The sequence below is a fragment of the Pinus tabuliformis genome, chromosome 7 (genome assembly GCF_031772625.1).
Source record: "Pinus tabuliformis cultivar Carrire ecotype Pingquan chromosome 7, CPIR1, whole genome shotgun sequence".
NCBI lineage: Eukaryota > Viridiplantae > Streptophyta > Pinopsida > Pinales > Pinaceae > Pinus > Pinus tabuliformis.
Window position 1 is genome coordinate 1,697,724,704 of NC_142293.1, and position 12,257 is coordinate 1,697,736,960.

The 12,257-nt window shown below is 34.9% G+C and overlaps 1 pseudogene; it reads right to left on the bottom strand.

Moving 5' to 3' along the window:
- Positions 1 to 732: 732 nt before the first annotated feature.
- LOC149255063 (putative alpha,alpha-trehalose-phosphate synthase [UDP-forming] 7) lies at positions 733 to 8,979 on the bottom strand (annotated as a pseudogene).
- Positions 8,980 to 12,257: the final 3,278 nt, after the last annotated feature.

Consider the following 12,257-nt stretch of genomic DNA (forward strand, 5'->3'; position numbering starts at 1 on the left):
CAACAAAAAAAGGAACCTACAATGTTGTAAGAACAAAAGTGATCCTGTGGAGATTTTTCGCTCTCCTTAATATCACGTACTCACAAGACCATGCTCAAGATGATCCTGCAACTCTTTTATTTCCAAGAACCAAAATCTAGATCTGCATCCTGGAAGTGCCATAGAATACTACTCTCTTTGAACTCAATAAATAAACCATATGTGCATTCCATGTAAAACTTCATAATGGGGCCCACAACTACTTTCCAACCAAAATCCATCGTTGGCACACAAGTTTTCCATTCTTCATCCTTCTACCACCTACTTTGACACATGAAAAAGGTTAAGATGTAATTTGAACCTTCGAAAGGTGGGAGAAGGCTTGCATGATTTTCTAATGTAAGCATATAAAGTTAAGAGTTCAAATACTTGGAAAAAAACCATTCTCTGTAGCAATCCCATCCAAAACCTACATGACAAGTCCTGTTCCTAGTGAAGTTAATCTCAAAACTCTGCTCAAAATTGCATCATGATTACACAAAGGCACGTTAACATATACAAGATTATGATCAATGACAAGACATCAAACAAAGCACACAACATCAAAAATAAAAAATTTATTTGGATATTTATATGTGTTTTATTCATCGAACTGCACAAAAGAATACATGAACTAAATTGGAATCAGCCTTCTGAAATAGAAGCAATAGCCCTTGGTGAGATCCCAGACAATGTTTTGCTTGCTGATGCAAGTCAATGTAACATGTTAACTACTTCAATAGTATCATCCAGGATTAGCCTTACTGGCTTCTGACCAACAGTGCATGAAAAGACCTCCCTCTTTTCAATTTTAGGTAAGGCTGTCAAGGATCTCAAACATGTCTTCATCTAAAAAATCATCTCCTATACATAAGACAAAATTTGGAGGATTCCCCTGGCTAGCCATCGTTGTTAAAATATGTTCAACTATAACACCCTTGCTCACTCCCCTACACATTTTGAATCCAAACAATTTTAATAAACTTCCTATCTTGAAGATCTTCATGCAAGATCAAAATGACATAAAGAAAATTCATATCCTTGAAAAAATTAGCCTTAATACTACTTGATTGGTGTACAATACCTGAGGTTTGACTTCCACAATTTGCTGACCGCTCTTGACAACAACTGGCTCATTTTCCAGCACACTCTCAAGATGATCCTGCAACTCCTTTGTTTCCAAGAACCAAAATATGGATCTGCATCCTGGAAGTGCCATAGAATACTACTCTCTTTGAACTCAATAAATAAACCATTTGTGCTTTCCGTGTAAAACTTCATAATGGGGCCCACAACTGCTTTCCAACCAAAATCCATCGTTGGAACACAAGTTTTCCATTCTTCATCCTTCTGCCACCTGCTACGGCAATGTAAATGAAAAATTTTAAGATGTAATTTGAACCTTAGAAAGGTGGGTGAAGGTTTGCATGATTTTCTAATGTAAGCATGTAAAGTTAAGAGTTTAAATACCTGGAAAAAAAACCATGCTCTGTATCAATCCCATCCAAAACTTGCATGACAAGTCCTGCTCCTAGTGAAGTTAATCTCAAAACTCTACTCAAAATTGCATCACGATTACATGAAGGAATGTTAACATATAGAAGATTATGATCAATGACATGACATCAAACAAAGCACACAAAATCAAAAAGAAAAAAATTATTCAGATATTTAAATGTGTTTTATTCATTGAACTGCAGAAAAGAATACATGAACTAAATTGGAATTAACCTTCTGAAATAGAAGTAATAGCCCTTGGTGAGATCCCACACAATGTTTCCCTTGCAAATTCAAGTCCATGTAGCATGTTAACTACTTCAATGGTATCATCCAGGATTAGCCTTACTGGGTTCTGACCAATAGTGCATGTGAAGTCCCCCCTCTTTGTAGTTTTAAGTAAGGCTGCCATTGCACTATCAAAGATCTCAAACATGTCTTCATCTGAATGATCATCTCCTATAAGCAAGACAAATTTTGGAGGTTTCCCCTAGCTAGCCATCGTTGTTTAAATATTTACAACTATAACACCCTTGCTTACTCCCTTGCACATTTTGAATCCAAACAATTTTAATAAACTGCCTATCTTGAAGATCTTCATGCAAGATAAAAATAAACCATAGAATACTACTATCGTTGAACTCAATAAATAAACCATCTGTTCTTTCCGTGTAAAACTTCATAATGGGGCCCACAATTGCTTTCCAACCAAAATCCATCGTTGGCACACAAGTTTTCCATTCTTCATCCTTCTGCCGCCTGCTCTGGCAATGTAAATGGAAAAGGTTAAGATGTAATTTGAACCTTCGAAAGGTGGGCAAAGGCTTGCATGATTTTCTAATGTAAGCATATAAAGTTAAGAGTTCAAATACCTGGAAAAAAAACCATGCTCTGTAGCAATCCCAAGGTTTTTACAGGGTGAAAACCAATCATTCAAAGTTTGTTGCCCTCGTCCACTTACAATAAAGACCACATTCTTTGGATCATTGCAAAGGGTGTTTAGAACTGCAAGACATCTGAGTTTGGAGTCCTGTTAATTGAAGTTTAAGGCATCATGGTACCATCATAATCCAAAAGAATGGCTTGTCTATTACTCTTTTTGTAAGCCTAGACAATATGATCAGTTGAAAGTTTTTGAAAATTATAATAAAAAAAGGATGGTTTTTTGACAACCTCCATATCGAAAATGAAATTTGTTTCTAGATTAAACAACTTAAGCCTTTAATAGGGGGTTTCTAGCCTCAGAAGCAGAATGATTTGATGTTTTCTGCCTTAAAAGTCAAGCTCTAATGGAGAGTTGAGGTCACTCTAGGTTTAAATTCAACAACATTCTCTAGGTTCAATGTTGATGTGTACTCCTTGGAGTATTCAAATTTTTTGCCTTAAGTACAAAATCTCTTCCCCAATGTATTGATGGGCTAGGCTTTCTTGGTCTACACCTTCGGCCTCCTACTTGATATTTCTGGGAATCCAAGTAGACATAGATGGAGAAGAAGCAGAGACATATTAATATCACTCATTTAAATTTGTAACCAAAAAGAACTTGATATGCACAATGATACAAAGACAAATTTCTATGTAAGTTTGTACCTGTGTATGGATTGATAAGAGATCTAGTCACCACTCTGGGATTCTCGTTCAATTGGATGATGGATTAAAACAATCAAATCTCTTCCCCAATGTATTGTTGGGCTAGGCTTTCTTGGTCTACACCTTCAACCTCCTGCTTGATATTTCTGGGAATCCAAGTAGATGTAGATGGAGAAGAAGCACAGACATATTAATATCACTCATTTAAATTTGTAACCAAAAAGAACTTGATATGCACAATGATACAAAGACAAAGTTCTATGTAAGTTTGTACCTATGTATGGATCAATAAGAGCTCTAATCACCAATCTGGGATTCTCATTCAATTGGATGATGGATTAAAATAGTCAAATGTAAGGGGTATAGGTAGTACTTACTTGTCAATCAGAAAAAACAAACCACAAACTTGTCATCTTACAGGAAATACCATGAGCAGTTTTGCAAAAACAGGTTCATTGAAGGATAGTATTGGTGAAGCACCAATGGAAAGTGCAAATGATGCATGGTTATGGAAACCTTACAAAGGCTTCTTAAGACCACTCACATTCGGCCTTAAGCATGTAGTTGGGGTAGAGGAGAAATTGCAGGACATGGGAGGTGCATATCTACTACTTCTATCTCATTCAAGTAAGACTCCACAACCTTATTCCTTCACACATTCATATCTATTTTATTTGTTGTACGCTTTTGTAGAATATGTTGTAGCTATTACTTCTTGGATTTTACTTATGGTATTGTTAGTTTGTTCTATAGCTTACTATGTTCACACTTGGTCATTCTATGTTTCTTCAATAAAATAAACATGGGAGCATGGCAGATGAATCACATAGCTCAGACCTTTTTACAACATTTATTGAAGGGGATTTGGCATAATTATTTGTTTTATATTTCATTGTATATTTATCAAATTAGAACATAAATTATGGACAAAATATAAAAGTTGCCGGGCTAGACAATTCTTAGAAATGGTTGTCGACATTCTGATCCAAAGAATTGGAAAGAAGCCCCAAAGTCATCAACTTTGAATGTTGCAAGCATGCCAAATTGATTATCTATCTTTAGTGCTTCAGAAATGTCTCAAATATCAGCACTAGATCTTCTTCCAGTTACTTATGGTGATTCAATAGATTCTAATGAGGATAATGATGAAGGTCAAGCAACTAAAACAGATGCTCTTTCCAAACTGCCTATTAGTGTGAGAATACGTGAAAATGGTCATGAACTTTCTAGCATTGTAGATGCCACTAGAAGTAATGTTTGTGTCCAACATCTGCCAGAAGGTCAACATTTTTCCTCCACATTAGCTACAAAAATAAAGATAGAAGAAACTCATGATGACCCTATATCAGGAGGAACTAAAGCAAAATATAGATGTTCATTTTCACATAACGGCCCTAGGGATTTGTTAAATATTTCAATGGGAAAGTAAACATATAAAATGGAGGAAATTTCAAATAATGAACTAAACCAATCATCAAAAAGGAGTATAACATGATGTACATCCGTTTTTGAGTATCAGAACAACTCTAATGAACTCAATGTTGATGAGACTTAGATTTCCTTTATAGTTTACCACACTTAAGTGTTGGTAGATGACTCACACGACTCACACCTTTTTACAACATTGATTGAAGGGGATTTGGCTTAATTATTTGTTTTATATTTCATTATATATTTAGCAATTAGATCATAAATTATGGAAAAAATATAAAAATTCCTAGAGCTAGACAATTATTAGAAAATGATTGTCAGCATTCTGATCCAAAGAATTGGAAAGAAGTCCCAAAGTCATCAACTTTGAATGTTGCAAGCATGCCAAATTGATTATCTGTCTTCAGTGCTTCAGAAATGTCTCAAATATCAACACTAGATCTTCTGCGAGTTACTTAGGGTGATTTGGTAGATTCTAATGAGGATAATGATGAAATGAACTTTGTTTCTAGATTAAACAACGTAAGCCTTTAATAGAGGGTTGCTAGCCTCATAAGTTATGAGAACAGTTTGATGTCTCTTGCCTTAAAATTCAAGGTCTCATGAAGATTTGAGGTCACTCTAGGTTTAAATTCAACAACATTCTCTCGGTTCAATGTTGATGTGTACTCCTTGGACAAAATATCTTCCCAAATGTATTGATGGGATACACTTTCTTGGTCTACACTACTACTTCTATGTCATTCAAGTAAGACTCGACAACCTTATTCCTTCACACATTCATAGATCTATTTTATTTGTTGTACATTGGATGTTTTTTGTAGAATATGTTGTAGCTATTACTTCCTGGATTTTACTTATGGTATTGTTAGTTTTTTCTATAGCTTACTATGTTTGCACTTATTCATTCTATGTTTCTTTAATAACATAAACATGGGAGCATGGCAGATGACTCACACGGCTCAGACCTTTTTACAACATTGATTGAATGGGATTTGGCTTAATTATTTGGTTTATATTTCCTTGTATATTTAGCAAATTAGAACACAAATTATGGACTAAATAGAAAAATTCCTAGGGCCAAACAATTCTTAGAAAATGGTCGTCGGCATTATCATCCAAATATTTGGAAAGAAGCTCCAAAGTCGTCAACTTTTAATGTTACAAGCATGCCAAATTGATTATTTGTCTTCATGCTTCAGAAATGTCTCAAATATCAACACTAGATCTTCTGCCAATTACTTATGGTGATTCGATAGATTCTGATGAGGATAATGATGAAGGTCAAGCAACTAAAATAAATGCTCTTTCCGAACATGTTATTAGGGTGAGAACACATGAAAATGTCCATGAACTTTCTGGCATTGCAAATGCCACTAGAAGTAATGATTGTGTCCAACATCTGCCAGAAGGTCAACATTTTTCCTCCACATTAGTTGCAAAAATAAAGATAGAAGAAACTCATGATGATCCTATATCAGGAGGAACTAAAGCGAAATATAGATGTTCATTTTCACATAATAGCCTTGGGGATTTGTTAAATATTTCAATGGGAAAGTGCAAATATAAAATGGAGGAAATGTCAAATAATAAACTAAACCAATCCTTAGAAAGGAATATAACATGCCACACATTCGTTTTTGAGTATCAGAACAACTCTAATGAACTCAATGTTGATGAAACTCAAATTTCATTTATAGTAAAAATCAATCAGCTACAGATAGGTGTTTTAGTTCCTCTAGCTTGTGAAGTTAATTCTGATACTTTGAATAATTTAGACAAAATATTGAAAAAAAATTAGTGAGTAGTGCTCTGCTTAGCAGTCAATGTGGGTATATTTATATGAAGGTTTATGAAGATATTAAAGACCTTGAATAGATTTGAGGTTGGGACATCACAATTGAAACCAACAAAGAAGATATAGACGAAAGGAATAGCAACATGAAAATGTCACAGAATAAAATGCCATACCTACAGAATTGTATTCCTGGCACAACATTAAAGATAATGCTATTAGATTTTCCATTGCTTCTGTCTCTCACAAATCAACTATCTCAACAAATTTGGGTTTCAAAAAAGATGTTTTTTAACAACCTCCATATCGAAAATGAACTTTGTTTCCAGATTAAACAACTTAAGCCTTTAATAGAGGGTTTCTAGCCTCAGAAGCTATGAGAATAATTTCTCTTTCCAAACTGCCTATTAATGTGAGAACACGTGAAAATTGTCATGAACTTTTTGGCATTGCAGATGCCACTAGAAGTGATGTTTGTGTCCAACATCTTCCAGAAGGTCAACATTTTTCCTCCACGTTAGCTACAAAAATAAAGATAGAAGAAACTCACAATGACCATATATCAGCAAGAACTAAAGTAGAATATAGATGTTCATTTTCACATAATGGCCCAGGGATTTGTTAAATATTTCAATGGGAAAGGACAAATATAACATGGAGGAAATTTCAAATAATAAACTAAACCAACCATCAGAAAGGAATATAACATGCATGTAATGTAATTAAATGGATCGATAAGAGATTTGATTACATAATTTAAGAATGTAATGTGTGTGTGTGTGTATGTATATATATTTTTTGGTTACTTAAATTGACATATTTTTTATAAGAGATGAAAGCTTACTAATCTGAATCTTTTCAAAGAAGAAAATGCCATACCTACATTTGGACAGGGAGCTATTTCTCGAGACAACCAACATCATTGGAAATTAGAATTGAAGTTATCTTTCCCCAAATCTAGTTGGGTAGCATATGAATTTACTCCTACAACTGATAACTTTGGGAGGGCATAGGATTCATCCTAGGTAGCCAATTTTCTAATGGCACTAATATGGATCATATTATTTCTAGGTGTAGGAATGGGATATAGAATTGTATTCCTGGCATAACATTAAAGATAATGCTAACTGGATTTTCCACTGCCTCTGTCTCTCACAAATCAACTATCAGCCTCATAAGTTATGAGAATGGTTTGATGTCTGCTACCTTAAAATTTGAGGTCTGATGAAGAGTTGAGGTCACTCTAGGTTTAAATTCAACAGCATTCTCTTGGTTCAATGTTGATGTGTACTCCTTGGACTATTCAAATTTGTTGCCTTAAGTACAAAATATCTTCCCAAATGTATTGATGGGCTACGCTTTCTTGGTCTACACCTTCAGCCTTCTGCTTGATATTTCTGGGAAGCCAAGAAGACGTAGATGGAAAAGAAGCAGAGGCATATTAATATTACTCATTTAAATTTGTAACAAAAAAGAACTTGATACGCACAATGATACAAAGACAAATTTCTATGTAAGTTTGTACCTGTCTATGGATTGATAAGAGCTTTGTATGAATCAAGATGCACCACTCTGAATCCCAATCCAAATCCTAGCCTATAGCATCGGCTTCGAGAGTTCTCTCTACAGGTTCTTTGCAAGTCTCCTATGAAACTCTGGGCCCAAAAGGCTACATCATGAGTGCTGACATACCTAAAATGCTTTTCACGTCTCATTTGCTTCTCAGCATCTCGCATTGTAATGGAAGTATTCATAGCATCAGCTAAAGCTTCACGTAAAGCTTCAATATTCCAAGGATAAATAGCTCCACTTAGAAAAGGAGAGCATCTAATAAACTCGAACAATACCAGCGTACTTTCTTTAGGGTTATGAGATGATTTTCCAAATCTGGCATTTAGTTCTGTAATACCTTGTCTGCAAACATTGTATTCATAAATTCATACCATCTCGAACATTCTGCAATTGTGTAATATGCAACCCTTTCATACAACGAAACATGTCTCTACACCAATTCAATAGGTTGATATCTTTCAGTTCTGAATGACTCATTTATCCTTACTAAGGTGACAGATATCTCCTCCTAGACCTCCAAAACATCCCTACCTCGCTTTGCGTGTAGGGTTGAAAAATTGCACAATGACCAATTTACCAACCAGTTCTGGGTGCTGATACAAAAGGTGTTCCATTGCCAGAAGTTTCAACCCTATGACCTTGAAAATGTCTATGTCATCAACCCCAAAAAGCACAATCTTACCCTCATACTTTGCCTTCAACTCACTAATCCACCACTCGGTATCAACAAGCTTCAATACACCCTCAAGCTGACTCATATGTATGCCCACGGGCATAATCTTGATCCCTACCGTGCACCCATAATACTCTAGGTGTATATACCCTCTCTTGGACTCATACTCCAATCCCAACATCCTACTGCAGCAAGAAAGAAAGTTCCCATAATACTTCAAGCGTATATACCCTCTCTTGGACCCATACTCCAATCCCAACATCCTACTGCAGCAAGAAAGAAAGTGCCTCACATAATCGACTGTATGGAACCCAATCAGATTAGCATTGAGCAAACCCCTCAGAATCTCTTCACGCACCTGAAGGGTGCGTTAAATCTCATAGGAGGGAAATGGGTTGTGAAGGAAGAATTACCTAGAAGTAGTGTGGAACAATGGCAATCCAGGTACTTCCGAGCAAGGGCGAGGTTCATGGTATATAATTTGTAATTAATTTTTTAATCAACTTAATACCGATCCAACTAATCGAATGGTTGAAACTATTTTAATCGTCTAACACTTAAATCAAGGGCATACAAATGTACACATAATCTGAGAGGGAAGTTGATTTCAGAGGGGAACACCTTACAACATAAAAAACATTATTGCTACTATTACAAATAAGTTCACAAAGGAGCACTTGGACAACAGGTCGATAAAATGTCCATAAAAAACTAATGGATTCACTCATTTCCATTATGTTTTTTCTTCTTACAAATGAACTAGTTCCAATTGTTAAAATGAAAATGAATTTCATAAAACTAAAAATGATCATTTAACATGTTTATAAAAAAAATACCTATCAAAACACTACAAACTTCCTTTATAATTTTTAACAATAAACACTAAATAAACAAATTGAAATAACCAAATAATATATCAAAAATGTTATATTATTATATAAAATTATAATATTATATTATTTAATCAGTATTATTATATTATATAAAATGCTAAAGTGAGAGCCCTTACTTTTATAGAGTATTTCTATTTTGAAAATAATGCTTTAAATTAGAACCCTTTCACTTTCATAACATTTTTTTTTAATTAATAAAAGATATTATTGTGGTAATATGAATTAAGATAAAGTAATATAACCAAAAAAAAATTCTAATAAGATCCTATAAAGATGTACTATGTTGTTATCGATATAATAGAAAGATATTAATAAATATATGTGTGACATGAAAATGATAATATATTGTATTACATTATATTATTTCATATTATATGTTGTGTGAATTAATATATTACCCAATGGAAAAACTTTGTACCACATAATAATAATATATCAAAAATATTACAACACCAATGCTTGTCCATTGACATGAACAAAACCAAATTATCAACCATATGAAAGAGGGTTCATGCGAAATGTTAGTACATATACAAAGTCAAGTAATAAAGAACACTATCAATACTTGATGTTTCTAAGTTTGTGAGGTTTTCAATTCCCGGTTGAAAGGATTGCCTGCAGGCAGATATGTAGAACCACTGGTGCAACAAACCCCCATCGTGCAAGAGTCACGTATCCCTTGTTTCTTCACTCCATAATACTAACTAGAATGCCAACCAACAGTGGCAAAAGAAACACCAGCTAGAACAATAGTAGCATTAGGTGGAATAACAATGTTGTTGAAGCAAGAAGTGTAGCTGACACGAGAGGAGTGAGCTCCCCTGAGTTGACAAGTAAGGCTTAAGACAGCAATGAAAATCCAATTGGTTTTGAATTGTCTCAAACGAGAGAGGAAGAATCGAGCATTTTCTTGGAGTGCTTTCAATAACTGCTACCTGATGCTTTTGTACATTGGAAAGAAAAGAATATTGGCACATTACCAAGATTAGGTAGTTCTTGTTAATGTTGGGTTTATGTTAATAAGGTTGAGGGCACATTTTTCATGTATGTTATCAAAAGTTATTACAGGAATTTCGGTTGTGTACGCTGGAAACAGTACAAATCACATAAGTGGTGGACTGCTTTACAAATGACTTGATCAACAAAACATTTTTCAGGTGGATTTCCGCGATTCAGAACTAAACCAAAAAATAGTACCTGAAAGAAGAATTAGTGTGATCAAGAAGAAATTTTTTATTTTGCATTCTCTATGAACTCAGAACTCTGTCATTTCATTTCTGTACATCTCACATTGTGTCAGAGTTGATACGAGAAGGTAAAGGGCACATTACGCAGTACATCATAGTTATAACGAGAAGGTGTAGTGCAAAGTTCCAATTTTGACAGATTAATTTGATTTAAACTAAATATTTGACAATGTTTTGAGTGTTGAATAATTTCAGCACCCTATCATGATGAGGAGCGACATTGAATAATTCTTTGTAATTCCTCCACCCACACTTTAAAAGTTCGCCATTCAAGAACCCATTTCGTTTTCCTTGACCCGACTGACAGTATGGAATGTGCCTGCTATGCAGAGCTCCATTGAAGATTTTCTCGCCAGACAGAGACTAGTCTTGCACGGCGTGCACAAGCCAGGAGGGAAATTCATGAAGACTGAGCATGGTCAATGTGCAGTGTGCGGGCAACGTGCCTCGACAGATCGAATGGTGGAAAACAAAAGTAATAGTGATGGTGGCTTTCTAGAACCAGCGGTGGAGAAAACAAGGGTAGACGATGGTGGGAAGTGAACAAATTCAAAAAGAAATACCTTTGGTGTAGATATCCCTCATCGGTAATGAAGTTATTAAGTTTCTTCCATGTGAAACTTTGTTTTTGGTATTAGAGCGTAAGGTTCTTTTGTGAGAAATCAGTATGAGAGATCGTTAAGGGTGTGACACAAAATTTTGTGTGCAATGCACGTCCTGGTGAAGGGTGAACTGGCTGAAGGATTGAGATTACTCCCTCGCTGCGTGTGAGTTTTTTTCTGCAAAAGAGCCGCTGTGAATGACTAGTCAATATGGAGAAGTCTACTGGTGCGGAGGATGATCAGGGAGACAACATTATATTACTGGTTCATGAGGATCGTTGGAGGGAGTTGTTTGCTACCAGGGAAACATAGTTGAAGATTCCCAAGAAGGAGCTGCTTATTGTGCAAAAGTGTTGGTCAAGGGAGCCTCTTGGCGAGAGTGTGTTGTCCGTGGTTGTAGCTCTTCCCTCCTGCCGAGAGTGTGGTTGTTGAATTCATATTGTAAGGGTTGAATTCAACGTTGTTTCATCTCCCTTGATAATTCAAATATCTGAGTGTGTTGAAATTAAGTGATAAGGAGTTAAAAGCTCCAAGTTTGAATTCAAGTAGTTTGTGGTCATTGTAAGTGATTGGGTTTATTTTAATTGGCACTTTGTTTTTTTGAATTTTTTAAGGAATAGATGAGTGGTGTAGTCATAAAGGTTGTGGAGTGGTGAAATCTGAGTTTATTTGTTTATGTGTTAAAAATAAATTTATAAAAAATAAAAAAAGAGAAAAGAAAAAGGAGAGAGGCATATTATTTGAGGGGTGAAGTTTAATAAAATTTTAATGATTTGTGTTTAAGGGTTTATATTTGAGTTATTTTATAAGTTTAAATATTATGTAAAATGTATTACTAGAGTTTTATCTTGGATTCTAATAAGTTAGATGGAGAAAACTATGCAAATTGGAAGTTTAAGCTGTAAATTTTGATCGAAGTTATAATATATGGACGATCAT